The sequence below is a fragment of the Bufo bufo genome, chromosome 7 (assembly GCF_905171765.1).
Source record: "Bufo bufo chromosome 7, aBufBuf1.1, whole genome shotgun sequence".
Taxonomy (NCBI): domain Eukaryota; kingdom Metazoa; phylum Chordata; class Amphibia; order Anura; family Bufonidae; genus Bufo; species Bufo bufo.
In genome coordinates, this window is record NC_053395.1 from 128,827,277 (window position 1) to 128,846,647 (window position 19,371).

A 19,371-nucleotide genomic window follows, 5' to 3' on the forward strand; every position below is an offset into this window, starting at 1 on the left:
GACTGCTCAGCCAATGCGAACACCCCAAAGGTGGATGGGCGCATATCCACGTACCTCGGCTATCTAATACCTGAAGACCCTACAATAGTGAGGGGACACGACCACCGGCTCCCTACACTAGACATGGAGGGAGTCAGGGTCTCCTGAAATCCAGCAGACAGAAAATCACAAATAAAGGAACAGCACTTATCTTGCAGAGGACTGGGAAATAGGAACAGCATGCACACACACTCCAGGAAGTTGTATAAGCCGCACACTACTGCATTATGGGGAGGAACTTAAAGGGAAGCAATCAGTCCAACTGCATGACAGCTGAGATAGACTAACGAGATGAGGAACTGAAACCAAAACAAAGAAACTCAAGGAGGAGGATCTGGAAGGATCCTGTCAGAGCTTCTCAGCTGTCTGGTTGTGACAGTACCCCTCCCTCTACGAGTGGACTCCGGACACTCAGAGCCCACCTTCTCAGGATGGGACCTATGGAAAGCCCTGATGAGACGAGTGGCCTTAATGTCCGTCACTGGGACCCACATCCTCTCCTCAGGACCATAACCCTCCCAATGAACGAGGTACTGGAGGGAACCGTGGACAAGACGAGAATCCACAATCCTAGAGACCTGAAATTCAAGATTTCCATCAACCATAATCGGAGGAGGAGGCAAAGTCGAGGGTACAATAGGTTGAACATAAGGTTTCAATAAGGACTTATGAAAAACATTATGGATCATCCAAGTCTGAGGAAGATCAAGACGGTAGGCAACAGGATTGATGACAGACAGGATCTTGTAAGGCCCAATAAACCTAGGACCCAACTTCCAGGAGGGAACCTTCAATTTGATATTTTTGGTAGACAACCACACCAGATCACCAACATTCAGGTCCGGACCGGGCACACGTCTCTTATCTGCCACACGCTTATATCTCTCACTCATGCTCTTTAGATTATCCTGAATATTTTTCCAAATAGATGACAAAGACGAGGAGAATCTGTCCTCATCAGGTAAACCAGAAGACCCCTCTCCCGAGAAAGTCCCAAACTGCGGATGAAACCCATATGCACCAAAAAATGGTAACTTATCAGAGGACTCCTGACGACGGTTATTTAAAGCAAACTCAGCAAGGGACAAAAAAGAACACCAATCCTCCTGATTCTCCGCCACAAAACAGCGCAGATATGTCTCCAGATTCTGATTGACGTGCTCTGTCTGGCCATTCGACTGCGGGTGGAAAGCAGAAGAGAATGACAACCGAACCCCCAAGCGAGAACAGAAAGCCTTCCAGAATCTGGAAACAAACTGCGTGCCCCTATCAGAGACTATGTCTGAAGGAATACCATGCAATTTGACAAAGTGGTCAATAAATGCCTGCGCCAGCGTCTTAGCATTGGGCAAACCAGGAAAAGGGATGAAATGCACCATTTTGCTAAAACGGTCCACCACCACCAGAATCACAGTCTTCCCCGAGGAACGAGGCAAGTCCGTTATGAATTCCATGGACAGATGTGTCCAAGGACGGGAAGGAATGGGTAAGGGAAGGAGAGGACCTGATGGCCGTGAATGAGGGACTTTGGCACGAGCGCAAGTCTCGCAGGCTGCCACAAAACCCTCAACCGACTTACGAAGTGCAGGCCACCAGAATCTCCGAGCGATGAGATCCAGTGTGGCTCTTGCCCCCGGGTGCCCAGCAAGGACCGTATCGTGGTGTTCCTTAAAAATCTTGTGTCTCAAAGCGAGAGGCACAAACAACCTCCCAGGAGGACAAAGATCAGGAGCCTCTGACTGGGCTGCCTGCACCTCTGCCTCCAATTCAGGAAAAAGAGCAGAGACCACCACACCTTCAGCCGAAATGGGACCCGGGTCTTCAAAATTCCCACCTCCCGAAAAACAACGTGACAGGGCATCTGCCTTCACATTCTTAACCCCAGGGCGGAACGTGACAACAAAATTAAACCTTGAAAAGAAAAAAGACCATCTGGCCTGTCTCGGGTTCAGACGCTTGGCTGACTCCAAGTAGGCCAGATTTTTATGGTCAGTAAACACGGTAATAGGGTGTCTGGCTCCCTCTAGCCAATGGCGCCATTCCTCAAAAGCCAAATTGATGACCAACAATTCCCTATCTCCCACATCATAATTTCTCTCTGCGGAGGAGAGTTTCTTCGAGAAAAAGGCACACGGTTGCCATTTGGCAGGAGAGGAACCCTGAGACAAGACCGCACCCACCCCTACCTCAGAAGCATCAACCTCAACTATGAAGGGTAACGAAATATCAGGTTGTACCAGGATGGGAGCGGAAGCAAAACTCTCCTTGATATTAGAAAAGGCCTTACGCGCCTCTACCGACCAGGAAGAAAAATCTACCCCCTTTCTGGTCATATCAGTGAGTGGTTTAACAACAGAGGAATAATTCAAAATAAATTTCCTGTAATAATTTGCAAAGCCCAAAAAACGCATCAGTGCCTTCTGATTCTCAGGAAGCTCCCACTCAAGCACAGCGCGGACCTTCTCGGGGTCCATGCGAAAACCAGAAGCGGAGAGAAGAAACCCCAGAAATTGAATTTCTGGAACCGCAAACACACATTTTTCCAGTTTCGCGTATAATTTATTCTCCCGCAGGATGAGCAAGACCTGACGTAAGTGTTCCTTATGAGTTTTGAAATCAGGAGAAAAAGTCAAAATGTCATCCAAATACACTAATACAAATTTTCCCATTAAATGATAATAAAATGCTGTTCACAAAATGCTGAAAAACGGCTGGGGCATTCATCAAACCAAAAGGCATAACCAAATTCTCAAAATGGCCCTCAATGTCACGGATGGTGTACAGGAAACAAGACAATGCAATATATTCAATGACTCACTGGATCCACAACTAAGGAACAAAAGGGAGACCCCTGCATGAGACCTGCCACTCTCCCTGACTGCTCAGCCTATGCGAACACCCCAAAGGTGGAGGGGCGCATATCCAAGCACCTCGGCTATCTAATACCTGAAGACCCTACAATAGTGAGGGGACACGACCACCGACTCCCTACACTAGACATGGAGGGAGTCAGGGTCTTCTGAAATCCAGCAGACAGAAAATCACAAATAAAGGAACAGCACTTATCTTGCAGAGGACTGGGAAATAGGAACAGCATGCACACACACTCCAGAAAGTTGTATAAGCCGCACACTACTGCATTATGGGGAGGAACTTAAAGGGAAGCAATCAGTCCAACTGCATGACAGCTGAGATAGACTAACGAGATGAGGAACTGAAACCAAAACAAAGAAACTCAAGGAGGAGGATCTGGAAGGCTCCTGTCAGAGCTTCTCAGCTGTCTGGTTGTGACACCGGGGTCCAAAAATCCTAAAGTTCAGTACGAACCCAAACTTTACAGTTCGGGTTCGCTCAATCCTACTCCGGAGACCAGGGAGTTCGTTAGTCGGAACACGGATGTGTTCTCAGACCTTCCTGGATGCACTTCCGTAAACCAACATGACATTGTCACTGCACCTCAGGCCAAAGACCGGTTAAAGCCATACCGGGTGCCCGAGGCTCGGCAAAAAGCCATCTCGGAGGAAATGCAGCTCATGCTGCGGCTAGACGTCATTGAGGAATCTAAAAGTGAGTGGGCCAGTCCTATAGTCTTGATTCCTAAGCCAGATGGGACGTTACGATTTTGTAACGATTTTAGAAAGTTGAACGAAATATCTAAATTCGATCCATATCCCTTGCCTCGGGTAGATGAACTAATTGAGAGGTTAGGTCCAACCAGGTATTTTTCTGTTTTGGACCTCACCAAAGGGTACTGGCAGCAGGCTGCCAAAGAGAAAACTTTACGTCTAATCAGCGGTACGCCTCGGCTTATCTGGACGATATTATCATTTACAGTACCGACTGGGAAAGTCACCTGCCGAAAGTACAGGCCGTAGTGGACTCCCTTCGAAAGGCGGGACTAACAGCTAACCCAAATAAATGTGCAATAGGGTTAGAGGAGACTGAATACCTTGGATAAGTCATTGGGCGCAGAGTCAGCAAACCCCAGGTAAACAAAATAGAGGCGATACGGAATTTGCCCCGACCTGCCACCTCTAGACGAGTAAAGTCGTTTCTGGGGATGGTGGGCTATTATATGAGGTTTGTCCCCATTTTGCCACTTTAGAGGCTCTATTGACAGGGCTCTTAAATGAATGGAAGTCCGTGATAGTCCGCTGGATTGACCAGGCGGAAGAGGCTTTCTCCGCTTTGAAGTCGGCCCTGTGTGGGTCCCTGGTTTTGGTGACGCCCGACTTCAAGAGGGAATTTGTGGTACAGACCGATGCCTCCGAAGTAGGTCTCGGTGCGGTACTGTCTCAGGAAGTCAACAGGGAGGAGCATCCCATTGTCTTCCTCAGCCGTAAGCTCACTCCAGCGGAGACCCGGTACAGTATAGTGGAGAGAGAGTGCCTGGCCATCAAGTGGGGAGGAAGTTCCGTCTGGTGACCGACCACTCCCCTCTCAAGTGGATGAGCCAGGCCAAAGAGAGGAATGCTCGGGTCGCCAGGTGGTTCTTGTTTCTGCAAAATTTTAAGTTCACAGTAGAACACAGGGCAGGCCGGTTACAGTGAAACGCGGATGCCCTGTCCCGAGTACACTGTCTGGCGTGTGTTTACCCCCTCAGGGTTGAACAAAGGGGGGAGGTATGTAGGAAGGCGCAAGGGTCCGTCATTGACGGAAGGTACGTGTCACCGAGGTTCCTGATCTTGGTGAGATAAGAACCGGTAATTTTGTGTGTCATACTGCAGAGCTGAGAGCTGCATGAGAGCCGCCTGCTGGGAGTCAGGCGCCCTAAAGCCTGCTGTGGTCTGCCAGGTGATTTATGTTATTTTGGGAGCCCTTGCTGTGTGAACTAACTCCAGGACTCTGTAAAGCATTGTTTTTTCTTTTCTGCCTTTTCTGTGTGAATAAACACTGGACTTTTGTTTTTTCAACCATGGTCTTACCTCTGTATTGCGTCCGCTTAGTCTGCCTGCCAGAGCAAATCCCTACACTGTGTAAGGGATCATTCATCCCCAATACCACTGAATGAGCAGGCAATGATTGGGAATGAACAAATTGCACACTATCATTGTTCTGTGCATTGGCACATCTAACTGCACCATAAGCCATTTCCAGCTCACTCAGACTGCTCTTTTCATGCTAGCCTTCCCCCCACCCACGTGTCACAGTTTTCCAACAATCAAAGTATACTTATCACTGAGGTTCTGTGGCTGTTTTTGTTAAGTACGGCATACATATTAGGACATCGTCAGACATCATCCACAACTCCATCCTCTGTCAGGCAAAACTCCCTCCTACCTCAGACTTTAGACAAAACTCCGTCCTCCCTCATCCAAAACTCCATCAGACCTCAGACATCAGCCAAAACTCCGTCCTCCCTCATCCAAAAGTCCGTCCCCCCTCAGACATCAGCCAAAACTCCGTCCTCCCTCATCCAAAACTCCGTTCTCCCTCAGACATCAGCCAAAACTCCGTCCTCCCTCAGACATCAGCCAAAACTCCGTCCTCCCTCAGACATCAGCCAAAACTCTGTCCTCCCTCATCCAAAACTCCGTCCTCCCTCAGACATCAGCCAAAACTCCGTCCTCCCTAACTCAAAATACACCCTAATACACACACTCTTCACCTGACGGAGCTGCTAGCTGCTGGAGAGTCAAAGGACCTGTGATGACATCATGACCATGTGACGTGTGTGGGAGGGGTCAGATGTGCACAGCAGCTGGTAGAGTGTACAGAACTGTAGCCATCAAATAGAGCTCTGTACTAGAGATGTGTGTGTAACCTGCATGTAGCAGAGCTGTGTACTGTGTAGCAGAGTGGTATGTGTAACCTGCAGGTAGTAGTGCTGTGTACTGTGTAGCAGAGCTGTATGTGTAACCTGCATGTAGCAGAGCTGTGTACTGTGTAGCAGAGCTGTATGTGTAACCTGCATGTAGCAGAGCTGTGTACTGTGTTAAAGAGATGTATGTGTAACCTGCAGGTAGCAGTGCTGTGTACTGTTTAGCAGAGCTGTATGTGTAACCTACATGTAGCAGAGCTGTGTACTGTGTATCAGAGCTGCATTTGTAACCTGCATGTAGAGAGCTGTATGTGTAACCTGCATGTAGCAGAGCTGTGTACTGTGTAGCAGAGCTGTATGTGTAACCTGCATGTAGCAGTGCTGTGTACTGTGTAGCAGAGCTGTATGTGTAACCTGCATGTAGCAGAGCTGTGTACTGTGTAGCAGAGCTGTATGTGTAACCTGCATGTAGCAGAGCTGTATATGTAACCTGCATGTAGCAGAGCTGTATGTGTAACCTGCATGTAGCAGAGCTGTGTACTGTGTAGCAGAGCTGTATGTGTAACCTGCATGTAGCAGTGCTGTGTACTGTGTAGCAGAGCTGTATGTGTAACCTGCATGTAGCAGTGCTGTGTACTGTGTAGCAGAGCTGTATGTGTAACCTGCATGTAGCAGAGCTGTGTACTGTGTAGCAGAGCTGTATGTGTAACCTGCATGTAGCAGCACTGTGTACTGTGTTACAGAGATGTATGTGCAACCTGCAGGTAGCAGTGCTGTGTACTGTGTAGCAGGGATGTGTACTGTGTTACAGAGATGTGTGTGTAACCTGCATGTAGCAGAGCTGTGTACTGTGTATATAGAGCAGTGTGTGTAACCGCATGTAGCAGAGCTGTGTACTGTGTTACAGAGATGTGTGTGTAACCTGGGAACTATAAAAAAGTGTAAAAAAAAAAAAAACATAAAAATTCAGATCACCCCGCTTTTCCCAAAATGAAAATAAAAGAACAAAAAAAATACACATCATGGGTGTCGCAATGTGTAAAAACACCCATTGCATAAAAATATATTCCCCATACGGCAAACAGCAAAACAGAAAAAAAAAGAGTCCAAATGTCTGATTCGCCGTTTTTGGTCGCTTCATTTGCTACAAAAATTTAAATAAAAAGTGATCAAAAAGTCTTAAACACCCCAGAATGGTATCAGTAAAAAGTTCAGATTGCCCCGCAAAAAAGGAGCCCCCACCCAGCTTCGTACACATAATTACAAAAAAGTTATAGGGGTCAAAATATGGCGACAAAAAAATAAATCAGATTCTGGAAATCTCCTGTCACTCCGAGTTACTCAGAATTGGTAGCCCTAATTAATAAATACATGCAACATGAATGCATATATAGACAAAAAATCTGTGGATCACTTCGGTTAGACAATGTGGAACAGGTGCTCTTGGTCTAAAGTGGCCCGCCCAGCCACAGGTAAATGGATACAAATATAAAGCAAGATAGACCAGGCACTCTATATATGATGTCACAACCGAGATATTTATTTAGTATATATAAAATCGGTATATAAAAGCAGTATATATCTAACGAACATCAATATAAATTCACATAAGCAGTCATAAATATGTCACAATGTCAGTAAGCAGCAATATGGTATAAGCGCATCAAATGTTAGTCCAAGTGGTACCGCTATAGTATTCAAACAAAAACCGCAAATTGGTTCTGCATCCACTTGTATAGTGGCAGCACAAATGGTTTTATGAATGATCTAGACTTCAAAGGATATTTGAATGTGCGTGATTCCGTTATAAGCTTTCAATGTCAGTGAGTATAACAATAAGACCAGTAGGTTTAAATGCAATAAGCTTTCATGGTGGCGTCCCAACCATTCGCAATTGCTGTTGCGCTGTTACCTTTAAACTGGTCGATCCACTCCTCTAGACGCCGGTTATGGTGGTCTGATGGATGTCGGCTGACTGTGCTTTTTATCATCAGCGAATAAAATGTTCCATAGGACCAGGCGTCGTCCAAGTGTGTTCTGTGGTTTCCAAGGTTTAGTTCAAGTCTAGGGAAGACTCTTTGCCAGCATGCCGGTGTAAGGTGTAGCCCATACGCGTTTCGGGGGTGTGCCCCTTCATCAGTGGTAACCTTACAGCCTTCCCCCTCCTTCTTTTATAATGGGATAAATATCCGAAAAACCGGACCGGAATCGGAATGTTCCATAGGTGGATATAAAACCCGGATTTGTTATGGTGCGATTTCCTATGCGTTTTCTGAGCGGTTTCTATTGTTTAAAGTGCGTTTTCAATATAAAAGCTGCTTATATGCATTCTAAGACATAATTAGTATCAAAAATTTGTAAAATACAACCATCACCAATTTTAAAAATGTTATTTAATGTTAAAATATATAAAATTATGTTAAAACTACCAATACACTTTTAAAATAGCCAGAACTGATATAAATAACTATAGAAGTATAATACATAAAAATACAAATAATATCCAAATGATCCACAGTATAATATAAAACATTATGTATGCGTTTCCAATTTTATTTTACATTGATATTGAATATAGATTAAATATGGAATCTGTTGAATTATGTGTGTGCCAAAAGCCCCAATGATTCAGACGCATAGACAATATCAGTCTCACATCAAAGTGATGGCTGCCCAATTTGTACTCTGAATATAGATGTCATGTGTTCCATAATAGAGATTATCTAGATCCTCATATTTATATTTTTTATGTATATATTTTTTATTTTATATATGAATGAACCTATATATTTTTTAAAGTATGTATTTTTTATTTTATATATGAGTGGACATCGAAACTGAAAAGAGAAGGTATGGTCCGGACCTACATATGCCAAATAATAGAATTCACAGGAAAACAAATAGTTCCCAATCTGCATTTAACCCCTTCGGTGTCAGTGAACCAAAATCGAATATGAATTTTGATTCTAGTCTAGACATCTTCTTTGCCAAATCCCCTCCTCTCCAGTCTGGTTCAACTTTAGCTAAAGCCGTATAAATCAGACCGGTAGGGTCTTGGTTGTGGTGTGTTTTGAAGTGTTTTGATACGGTATGGTTCTCATAGCCCCGGCGTATGTTGGCCACATGTTCAGAGACCCTTTTCTTAAAGAGTCTTTTCGTGCGGCCAACATATTGTTTCTTGCAGGGGCAAGTTAACAGATAGATGACGCTCTTGCTACTGCAAGTCAAAAAAGTTTTAATCTCGTGTGTGTAGCCATTACTATTAGAAATGGCCCTCACAGTTTTCTTCGGGAAATTAGTTGACTTGCAGTTGGAACAAGAGTTACATCTATAGAACCCTTCAAAACATAACCAATGTTTGTCTTTTGATTGGTTAGATCTTTTAACTGTAGGGGCTATTTTTATGCCCAAATTATCAGCGCGTGTGTAGACTATTTGGGGTTTTATTGGTAACATAGGTCCTATGATTTTATCTTTCAATAAAAAGGGCCAATGTTTGACAATACTTGCTTCTACTTTTTTATGTTGGGTCTTAAAAGGTAGTACTATCTGTAGTCCTTCACGTGGCATCGGATCATTTTGAGATACTGTAATTTTCTCTTCAAAAAAATCTTTGCGGTCCAGATCTTTGATTTTGTTGAATGCTCTTTCGATGCATTGATTAGGGTAATTTTTCTCCATAAACTGCTGTTTTAGAATTTCGGCCTCTTTAACAAATGTATCATTATTTGTACAATTTCTTTTGAGGCGTCTGAATTGGCTAGTGGGGACATTCAGCAGCCACCTAGGTAGGTGACAGCTGGAATGTAAGATAAAATTGTTTTTAGCTGTGGGTTTGTAATAGGTACTGCAAATCAACTTATCTGCATTGACATCAATATTGAGATCTAAAAATTCAACATGAGTTTTGCTGATGTTGGATGTAAATCGGAGATTTAGATTATTGCAGTTAATCTCAGATAAAAATATATTTAATGCTAAATCTGATCCTCTCCATATAAAAACAACATCATCTATATACCGCTTCCAGAGCACCAGATCCGCCCCCAGTCTCGGTGAGATATACTCATCCTCCCAGTTTGACATAAATAAATTAGCATAGCTGGGGGCGAATCTGGTGCCCATCGCGGTACCAGATTTTTGTAGAAAAAATTCCTCATCAAAATTAAAATAATTATGTTTAAGTATAAAATTGGTGGCCTCCGATATGTAATCTATTTGTGCGGATTTAAATCTGACACTCTTCTGCAATTGAGATGTCAATGCCTCCAATCCCTGTTCATGTTTTATCGATGTATATAGGGATTGGACATCTAGTGTACCTAATATACAATTCTGGTCTACTATAAAATTCTCTAAAATTTTAATAATTTGTGTGGTGTCCTTTAAATAAAATTTGGTATCTTTGACTATGGGCTGCAGCTGACGGTCCACATATTGCGAGAGGTTGGCCGTCAACGAGTTAATCCCCGAAATTATCGGGCGGCCCGATAATTTCGGGGATTAACTCGTTGACGGCCAACCTCTCGCAATATGTGGACCGTCAGCTGCAGCCCATAGTCAAAGATACCAAATTTTATTTAAAGGACACCACACAAATTATTAAAATGTTAGAGAATTTTATAGTAGACCAGAATTGTATATTAGGTATACTAGATGTCCAATCCCTATATACATCAATAAAACATGAACAGGGATTGGAGGCATTGACATCTCAATTGCAGAAGAGTGGCGGATTTAAATCCGCACAAATAGATTACATATCGGAGGCCACCAATTTTATACTTAAACATAATTATTTTAATTTTGATGAGGAATTTTTTCTACAAAAATCTGGTACCGCGATGGGCACCAGATTCGCCCCCAGCTATGCTAATTTATTTATGTCAAACTGGGAGGATGAGTATATCTCACCGAGACTGGGGGCGGATCTGGTGCTCTGGAAGCGGTATATAGATGATGTTGTTTTTATATGGAGAGGATCAGATTTAGCATTAAATATATTTTTATCTGAGATTAACTGCAATAATCTAAATCTCCGATTTACATCCAACATCAGCAAAACTCATGTTGAATTTTTAGATCTCAATATTGATGTCAATGCAGATAAGTAGATTTGCAGTACCTATTACAAACCCACAGCTAAAAACAATTTTATCTTACATTCCAGCTGTCACCTACCTAGGTGGCTGCTGAATGTCCCCACTAGCCAATTCAGACGCCTCAAAAGAAATTGTACAAATAATGATACATTTGTTAAAGAGGCCGAAATTCTAAAACAGCAGTTTATGGAGAAAAATTACCCTAATCAATGCATCGAAAGAGCATTCAACAAAATCAAAGATCTGGACCGCAAAGATTTTTTTGAAGAGAAAATTACAGTATTTCAAAATGATCCGATGCCACGTGAAGGACTACAGATAGTACTACCTTTTAATACCCAACATAAAAAAGTAGAAGCAAGTATTGTCAAACATTGGCCCTTTTTATTGAAAGATAAAATCATAGGACCTATGTTACCAATAAAACCCCAAATAGTCTACACACGCGCTGATAATTTGGGCATAAAAATAGCCCCTACAGTTAAAAGATCTAACCAATCAAAAGACAAACATTGGTTATGTTTTGAAGGGTTCTATAGATGTAACTCTTGTTCCAACTGCAAGTCAACTAATTTCCCGAAGAAAACTGTGAGGGCCATTTCTAATAGTAATGGCTACACACACGAGATTAAAACTTTTTTGACTTGCAGTAGCAAGAGCGTCATCTATCTGTTAACTTGCCCCTGCAAGAAACAATATGTTGGCCGCACGAAAAGACTCTTTAAGAAAAGGGTCTCTGAACATGTGGCCAACATACGCCGGGGCTATGAGAACCATACCGTATCAAAACACTTCAAAACACACCACAACCAAGACCCTACCGGTCTGATTTATACGGCTTTAGCTAAAGTTGAACCAGACTGGAGAGGAGGGGATTTGGCAAAGAAGATGTCTAGACTAGAATTAAAATTCATATTCGATTTTGGTTCACTGACACCGAAGGGGTTAAATGCAGATTGGGAACTATTTGGTTTCCTGTGAATTCTATTATTTGGCATATGTAGGTCCGGACCATACCTTCTCTTTTCAGTTTCGATGTCCACTCATATATAAAATAAAAAATACATACTTTAAAAAATATATAGGTTCATTCATATATAAAATAAAAAATATATACATAAAAAAATATATATGAGGATCTAGATAATCTCTATTATGGAACACATGACATCTATATTCAGAGTACAAATTGGGCAGCCATCACTTTGATGTGAGACTGCTATTGTCTATGCGTCTGAATCATTGGGGCTTTTGGCACACACATAATTCAACAGATTCCATATTTAATCTATATTCAATATCAATGTAAAATAAAATTGGAAACGCATACATAATGTTTTATATTATACTGTGGATCATTTGGATATTATTTGTATTTTTATGTATTATACTTCTATAGTTATTTATATCAGTTCTGGCTATTTTAAAAGTGTATTGGTAGTTTTAACATAATTTTATATATTTTAACATTAAATAACATTTTTAAAATTGGTGATGGTTGTATTTTACAAATTTTTGATACTAATTATGTCTTAGAATGCATATAAGCAGCTTTTATATTGAAAACGCACTTTAAACAATAGAAACCGCTCAGAAAACGCATAGGAAATCGCACCATAACAAATCCGGGTTTTATATCCACCTATGGAACATTCCGATTCCGGTCCGGTTTTTCGGATATTTATCCCATTATAAAAGAAGGAGGGGGAAGGCTGTAAGGTTACCACTGATGAAGGGGCACACCCCCGAAACGCGTATGGGCTACACCTTACACCGGCATGCTGGCAAAGAGTCTCCCCTAGACTTGAACTAAACCTTGGAAACCACAGAACACACTTGGACGACTTCTGGTCCTATGGAACATTTTATTCGCTGATGATAAAAAGCACAGTCAGCCGACATCCATCAGACCACCATAACCGGCGTCTAGAGGAGTGGATCAACCAGTTTAAAGGTAACAGCGCAACAGCAATTGCGAATGGTTGGGACGCCACCATGAAAGCTTATTGCATTTAAACCTACTGGTCTTATTGTTATACTCACTGACATTGAAAGCTTATAACGGAATCACGCACATTCAAATATCCTTTGAAGTCTAGATCATTCATAAAACCATTTGTGCTGCCACTATACAAGTGGATGCAGAACCAATTTGCGGTTTTTGTTTGAATACTATAGCGGTACCACTTGGACTAACATTTGATGCGCTTATACCATATTGCTGCTTACTGACATTGTGACATATTTATGACTGCTTATGTGAATTTATATTGATGTTCGTTAGATATATACTGCTTTTATATACCGATTTTATATATACTAAATAAATATCTCGGTTGTGACATCATATATAGAGTGCCTGGTCTATCTTGCTTTATGAATGCATATATGCCGCTTCATACAAAACTAGATCACAAGTGTTAGGCCTCTTGCACATGAACGTTGTTGGTCCATTCCGTGCATTGGGGACAACAATTTGCAGTCCCCAAGCACGGGCAACGTGCGTGCAGCGGCCGGGACAGATCCAGACCCATTCAACTTGAATGGGTCCGTGAACATGTTCTACTTTTTTGCTGTGCGGAGGCACGGCCAGAATTGATCTGAATTTTTATTTTTTTATTTTTTATAGTACCCAGGTTACACACACATCTTTGTAACACAGTACACAGGTCTGCTACATGCGGTTACACACACTGCTCTATATACACAGTACACAGCTCTGCTACATGCAGGGTACACATACAGCTCTGCTACACAGTACACAGCACTGCTACATACAGGTTACACATACAGCTCTGCTACACAGTACACAGCTCTGCTACATGCAAGTTAAACATACAGCTCTGCTACATAGTACACAGCTCTGCTACATGCAGGTTACACATACAGCTCTGCTACACAGTACACAGCTCTGCTACATGCAGGTTACACATACAGAACTGCTACATGCAGGTTACACATACAGCTCTGCTACACAGTACACAGCTCTGCTACATGCAGGTTACACATACAGCTCTGCTACACAGTACACAGCACTGCTACCTGCAGGTTACACATACATCTCTGTAACACAGTGCACAGCTCTGCTACATGCAGGTTACACATACAGCTCTGCTACACAGTACACAGCTCTGCTACATGCAGGTTACACATACAGCTCTGCTACACAGTACACAGCTCTGCTACATGCAGGTTACATACACATCTCTAGTACAGAGCTCTATTTGATGGCTACAGTTCTGTACACTCTACCAGCTGCTGTGCACATCTGACCCCTCCCACACACGTGACTCATCACATGGTCATGATGTTATCACAGGTCCTTTGCCTCTCCAGCAGCTAGCAGCTCCATCAGGTGAAGAGTGTGTGTAGTAGGGCGTATTTTAAATTAGGGAGGACGGAGTTTTGGCTGATGTCTGAGGGAGGACAGAGTTTTGGATGACGGAGGACGGAGTTTTGGCTGATGTCTGAGGGAGGACGGAGTTTTGGATGAGGGAGGACGGAGTTTTGGCTGATGTCTTAGGGAGGACAGAGTTTTGGATGAGGGAGGACGGAGTTTTGGCTGATGTCTGAGGGAGGACGGAGTTTTAGATGAGGGAGGACAGAGTTTTGGCTGATGTCTGAGGGAGCACAGAGTTTTGGATGAGGGAGGACGGAGTTTTGGCTGATGTCTGAGGGAGGATGGAGTTTTGGATGAGGGAGGATGGAGTTTTGGCTGATGTCTGAGGGAGGATGGAGTTTGGATGCGGGAGGACGGAGTTTTGTCTGATGTCTGAGGGAGGACCGAGTTTTGGATGAGGGAGGACCGAGTTTTGGCTGATGTCTGAGGGAGGACCGAGTTTTGGATGGGGGAGGACGGAGTTTTGTATTAGGTCTGATGGAGTTTTGGATGAGGGAGGACGGAGTTTTGTTTAAAGTCTGAGGTAGGAGGGAGTTGATGGCTACAGTTCTGTACACTCTACCAGCTGCTGTGCACATCTGACCCCTCCCACACACGTTACTCGTCACATGGTCATGACATCATCACAGGTCCTTTGCCTCTCCAGCAGCTAGCAGCTCCGTCAGGTGAAGAGTGTGTGTAGTAGGGCGTATTTTGAGTTAGGGAGGACGGAGTTTTGGCTGATGTCTGATGGAGGACAGAGTTTTGGATGAGGGAGGACGGAGTTTTGGCTGATGTCTGAGGTCTGATGGAGTTTTGGATGAGGGAGGACGGAGTTTTGGCTGATGTCTTAGGGAGGACGGAGTTTTGGATGAGGGAGGACGGAGTTTTGGCTGATGTCTGAGGGAGGACAGAGTTTTGGCTGATGTCTGAGGGAGCACAGTTTTGGATGAGGGAGGACAGAGTTTTGGCTGATGTCTGAGGGAGGATGGAGTTTTGGATGAGGGAGGACGGAGTTTTGGATGAGGGAGGATGGAGTTTTGGCTGATGTCTGAGGGAGGATGGAGTTTGAATGAGGGAGGACGGAGTTTTGTCTGATGTCTGAGGGAGGACAGAGTTTTGGATGAGGGAGGACGGAGTTTTGGATGAGGGAGGATGGAGTTTTGGCTGATGTCTGAGGTCTGATGGAGTTTTGGATGAGGGAGGACGGAGTTTTGGCTGATGTCTGAGGGAGGACGGAGTTTTGGATGAGGGAGGACAGATTTTTGTCTGAGGTCTGATGGAGTTTTGGATGAGGGAGGACGGAGTTTTGTCTAAAGTCTGAGGTAGGAGGGAGTTTTGCCTGACGGAGGATGGAGTTGTGGATGATGTCTGACGATGTCCTAATATGTATGCCGTAGTTAAGGTCCCTTTACACTGCTTGTACGAATGCTCAATCTGCTGATGTACAGGTGATGCCGATTACCAGATAAACAAGCAAAATGCTCATTCATCGAGTAATAAAAGTGTTGGTGCGGACACCTAAATCATTGTCTACCATCAGCAGATCGTGTTGACTAAAATAGCACTCTGATGCCTGCAAACAATGATTCTGTATAGGGACGAGCGATGGTAAAACCATTCACTCCTCCCATACTGTGGAGGAGATCAATTCATGTAAATTAAGCTTTCTCCTCCATTGACGAGCAGGCTCCATCGAGCAGTGTAAAGGGGCCTTTATTGTAGGTTTGTGCCTGTCACTGTTATAGGTATTCTTGTGGCCATCACTGTGGGGTCTGAGTCAATCTCTGTTATTAGTATTTTCTGCAGTCACTGCTATGGGGGTCCTGTGACAGGAGTTTCATCTAGTTTTAGTTACTTAACAAGAAAGGTGATTCATTCCTTTTAAGGAATATTACCTACGAGAAAAAATGAGACTGCAAAAATGGGAAATCACAGGGCCCTGAAGGGGTTAACCTGTAGGATACCAGCACCGTACATGTACGACGCTGCAGGACGTGACTGAAGTTCCAGTGCCATACATGTACAGTGTTCTGATCAGGCGGGTGCAGGAGCTGTGTCTTCTCAATCAGCAGCAGGGGCTTTTCCTGATAGCCGAGCTCCTGCTGTATATGCCAGTATTGGTGAATACACCAATGCCATCATAGTAACCCCTTGTACAAGGTTTACAGAGGGTATGGGAACCCTCCCCCATCCCAATGGGTGACGGGGGACCGATGGAAAGAATGACTGGGTCTCATAGGCACTCTGTCAGTGTAATACATTGACAGGCAATGCATTACAATACATGACGTATTGTAATGCATTGCAGAGGGGATCAGACCCCCAAAAGTTGAAATTCCACAGTGGGACAAAAGTAAAAAGTAATAAAAAGTTTAAAAAAGGGGTTTTCATAATAAAAAAAATAAAGGTATCAAGTAAGAAAACTAAACAAAACACCCCTTTCCCATAATAAAGACAGATAAAAAAGTAAAAAATTGAAAAAAAGAAAAAACAGACATATTAGGTATTGCTGCGTCTGTAATGAACAGCTCTATAAAAATATAACATGATCCACCCTTGTCAGGTGAACACTGTAAATAAAAAAATAACTGCCAAAACAGCCAATCGCACTGGCGCAGCCCTCAGTGGGTACTGCGTCTGCGCGAGACTTCGCTCGGCCGTTAGGGAGGGGGAGGAGAGGGATGAGACGCTGTGGACGGTTAGGGATTCTGGAGGAAGGTGTTTTGGGCACTGTAAGAGGGGCGTTACTGGGCACACAAAGGGGAACATAACGCCCCTCTGGGCACCTTCAGGGTTAATTTGCATAATTATAAAACTCGTTTTTCTGCAAAACTACTGGACGGATTACAATATAGAACAGCACAGCCGATTCAAGGTAAGCTGTGGAGCATGACTGGTTTAAAATCCGAATTTGGGCTATGAGAGGTGACAGAATCCCTTTAAAAAAGCCCCTACACAAGATGATCAGCAGAATAAAAATATGGCTTTCAGAACATGGAGACATAAAAACATGTTTATTTAAAATGCTTTTATTGTGTAAAATTGAAATAAATAAAAGAAAAATAGAAAAATTAGGTATCGCTGCATCTGTAACGGCCTGCTCTATAAAATTATCACATGATTTACCCCCTCAAGTGAATGTCATAAAAAACATGAAATAAAAACTGTGCCTCAAAAAAGTGTAATATAGAACAATCAAAAAACCAAATGTACCCAAAAAATAGTACCAATAAAAACACCAGCTTTTCCCACAAGAAACGAGCCCCTACACAAAATAATGTCTTTCAGAAAATGGAAACTTTTTTTTTCAAAAATGCTTTATTATGTAAAACTGAAAAAAAAAATACACATATTTGGTATCCTCGTATCTGACCTTCTTTATAAAAATAACACATTATTTATCTATCCTGTCAGGTGAATACCGTGCAAAACAAAAAACTGTGCCAGAACAGCCATTTTTTGGTCCTTGCCTCACAAAAAGCATACCATTGAGCGATCAATAATCATATGTACCCCAAAATAGTACCAATAAAACTGTCACCTTATCCTGTAGTTTACAAAATGGGGTTTCTTTTTTGGGGTTTCTACTGTAGGGGCGCCTCAGGGGGTTTCAAATGCAACATACAGTAGCAACTTAAAATTATCACAGTGAAATCTGCCCTCCAAAAACCATATGGTGCTCTTTCTCTTCTGAGCCCTGCACTGTGCTAATTTTGAGTTTTGTTTGGCTGTTAACCCTTGCTGTGGTACAATAAAATTGGATTAAAATGGAAAATCTTCAAAAAAATTTGAAATTTTGAAATGTCACCTCTATTTTTCTTTTATATTTGTGGAACATCTGAAGGGTTAGCAAAGTTTTTAAAATCAGTTGAATAACTTGAGGGGTGTAGTTTCTCAAATTTGGTCATTTATGAGTGGTTTCTACTATGTAAGCCCCACAAATTGACTTCATAACTGAACTGTTCCTTAAAAAAAAAAAAGGGGGTTCTGTAAATATTCTTAAACATTTTAAGAATTCTCTCTACAATTCTAAGCCTTCTACCGTCCTAAAAAATAAAATGACATTTACAAACTGATGCCAACATAAGGTAGACATATGGGGAATGTAAAGTAAAAACTAGTTTATAAAGTATCGCCATTTGCATGGTCTGGTCCTTAAGGTGAAATAAGGCTGTGTCCTAAAGGGGTTACCTTTAGGACACAGCCTTATTTCACCTTAAGCACCAGGCCATTTTTTGCAAATCTGACTAGTGTCACTTTAAGTGGTGATAACTTTAAAACACTTTGACTTATCCAGGCCATTCTGAGATTGTTTTTTCATCACATATTGTAGTTCATGACACTGGTAAAATGAAGTAAAAAAAAGTAATTTTTATTTATAAAAAAAAACAAAATTTACCAAAAATTTCAATTTCTCTACTTATATAATACATAGTAATACCTCCAAAAATAGTTATTACTTTACATTCCCCATATGTCTACTTCATGTTTGGATCATTTTGGGAATGATATTTTATTTTTTGGGGATGTTACAAGGCTTAGAAGTTTAGAATCAAATCTTCAAATTTTTCAGAAATTTTCAAAAACCCAATTTTTAGGGACCAGTTCAGGTCTGAAGTCACTTTGCGAGGCTTACATAATAGAAACCACCCAAAAATGACCCCATTCTAGAAACGACACCCTGAAGGTATTCAAAACGGATTTTACAAACTTTGTTAACCCTTTAGGTGTTCTACAAGAATTAATGGAAAATAGAGATTCAATTTCAAAATTAAATTTTTTTGGCAGATTTTCCATTTTAATAATTTTTTTCCAGTTACAAAGCAAGGGTTAACAGCCAAACCAAACTCAATATTTATGGCTCTGATTCTGTATTTTACAGAAACCCCCTATATGTGGTCGTAAACCGCTGTACGGGCACACGGCAGGGCGCAGAAGGAAAGGAATGCCATACGGTTTTTGGAAGGCACATTTTGCTGAACTGTTTTTTTTGACACCATGTCCCATTTGAAGCCCCCCTGATGCACCCCTAGAGTAGAAACTCCAAAAAAGTGACCCTATTTTAGAAACTACGGGATAGGGTGGCA